The sequence below is a fragment of the Esox lucius genome, unplaced genomic scaffold (genome assembly GCF_011004845.1).
Source record: "Esox lucius isolate fEsoLuc1 unplaced genomic scaffold, fEsoLuc1.pri scaffold_42_arrow_ctg1, whole genome shotgun sequence".
Classification (NCBI taxonomy): Eukaryota; Metazoa; Chordata; class Actinopteri; order Esociformes; family Esocidae; genus Esox; species Esox lucius.
Window position 1 is genome coordinate 130,594 of NW_022995027.1, and position 2,353 is coordinate 132,946.

A 2,353-nucleotide genomic window follows, 5' to 3' on the forward strand; every position below is an offset into this window, starting at 1 on the left:
TCTGATTCAAAGAGGGCCCCCTGACCTGAGCGGACCCCCGATGCAGGAGGGACAAAAGGCCCTGCCTGTTGTGCAGTGTCATCCCCAGACTCCTCATCACAAGAGTGCCAGTCTGGTCTTCCCCGAAGTGGAGTGTGTTCCCCACTGGCAGAAGGAGTGCGATGAATCACTGAAGCTGGTCCGTCTGACCTCCGGCCCTTTCTCTGTTGTCTGGGTGCCTGTGTTAAGGAGAGAGTAGGAGGACACAGGATAGGGAGAGCGACAAACGGGAGAACTGGAGAGCAAGGGGAGGGGAAGGGAAAAGGAGGGGAGGAGACACCCATATTCCCCCTAGGACCCTGTTGTCCCATCGGTGACCAGTTACTGACAGGAACGGTTATCGTGCCACAGTCCACAACCCCGGCTTCGACTAGCGGTGCAGGGGCCAGGAACGGTTCAGAAATCCTGTTACGTCCAGAAGTACATATACTGCTCAGAAATGCATGATGGGACAGATGATGAGTGGAAACAGCTGAACCGGGTAACGGGGTAGGTGGAGTCATTGATGAGCTTGATTGAAGAACATTGTCACCTGTACTGAGAAGACCCACATATAGAGCAGAACAAAACACATACACAGAACACTACAGAGATATTGAACAGGGGACGTAACACGCCCACCACAAAAAGACACAATGAATAGTTAGTGTCACCAATCTGTACGCAACGTTCCCTGTAAACAATTACTCCGGCAGCGGAAGTCTCACCAGACTCGCGAGAGCGCGTCAGCAACAACGTTGTTGGAACCCTTAATATGGTGGATAGTTAGGTTGTATCCCTGCACAATCAACGCCCACCGCATCAACAGTCTGTTGCTGTTGTACATCCTGCTGAGGAAAACTAGAAGATTATGATCGGTGTAAACAACCACAGGTAAGGCACTAGACCCAACATACACTTCAAAGAATTGTAACGCTAACAGTAGTGCCAACGTCTCTTGCTCGATTGTAGAATAACGTGTCTGACAGGGTGTGAATTTCTTAGAATAGAAACAAACGGGCCTATCGATCCCTTCATCATCCTCCTGTAGCAGAACTGCCCCTGCACCCATACTACTGGCATCGACTTCCAGCTTGAAAGGCTTGCTGGGATCGGGTGCTGCTAAAACCGGGGAGGAACAGAGAAGAGCCTTAGCTGACTCAAACGCCTGTTGACACTCTGCAGACCACGTAAACTGTACCTTCGGGCTCAGTAATGAGGTGAGAGGCGCTATTACGGTAGAGAAATTCTTACAGAATGTACGGTAATAACCAACCATACCAACAAATCGCCGCAGCTGGCGTCTGGTGGTTGGCACAGGATATGAAACGATAGCTTCCACTTTCCTACTTATGGGACGTACCTCGCCCCTACCTACTTCCTTCCCTAAGTAGGTCACTGTTGCCTTGCCGAAATCACATTTCGCTAAATTCAGCGTTAGGGAGGTTGCTGCTAAACGACGGCACCTGCCAATATCCCTTCAGCATATCTAATTTGCTGACATAAACCGCTGAACCAATGGTATCAACGCAATCGTCAATTCTGGGCATATGATATGAATTAGGTACGGTAATAGCGTTTACTCGCCTATAATCCGTACACAACCTAGAAGTACCGTCTGGTTTGGGTACCAAAATACAGGGAGAGCTCCACGGACTGTGGCTAGGTATAGCCATGTTGTTTTTAGTTAGATACTCAGTTTCCTTCCTCATTACCTCTCTTTTTCTGGCGTTAACACGGTAGGGGTGCATTCTGATGGGCGACGCATTTCCTACGTCAATGTCATGCTCCAACACTGTTGTGCGGCCGGGAACGTCCTGAAAGAGACTGGGAAACGAATGAATGAGGTGAATGAGTTCTTCCTGTTTCTTGTTGTCTAAATGCACCATTATAGACGGCAACACTTTCTTCATTTCTGAATTGTTTAACCTTTCACTGATCCTTATACCAGACTGTTCTTTTAAACCGTCCTCCATGTCATCCTCAGGGCAGACCTTTGCAACCAGCATCCCAGCTACCGGACCTGGAGCACCACATGGACTGGACTTTGTTGGGCTAACAGGTTTGTTAACATTTACGGTGCTGTATTCTTTGAGCATATTAACATGGCATAAGCGGTGAGGGCGCCTCCTCTCAGGGGTTCTTATGATGTAATTTGTTTCACTTGTGCATTTTTCCACAGTGTATGGACCACAATAATGAGCTGATAAAGATGAACCTGGCACCGGTAACAACACTAGTACCTGATCTCCAGGGACAAACACACGTTTCACAGCCTTTTTGTCATACCTTATTTTCATCCGTTTCTGGGTGCTGGAAAGAGACTCCTTAGCTA

At 48.4% G+C, this 2,353-nt stretch overlaps 1 long non-coding RNA gene across 1 annotated transcript; it reads left to right on the forward strand.

Annotated features, from left to right (window-relative positions):
- The first annotated feature begins 1,120 nt into the window (after nt 1-1,120).
- LOC117594210 lies at nt 1,121-2,044 on the forward strand. The gene is made up of 3 exons (XR_004575573.1): nt 1,121-1,238; nt 1,762-1,865; nt 2,006-2,044. It is a non-coding gene; the product is annotated as an uncharacterized LOC117594210 (long non-coding RNA).
- The last annotated feature ends 309 nt before the right edge of the window (nt 2,045-2,353 follow it).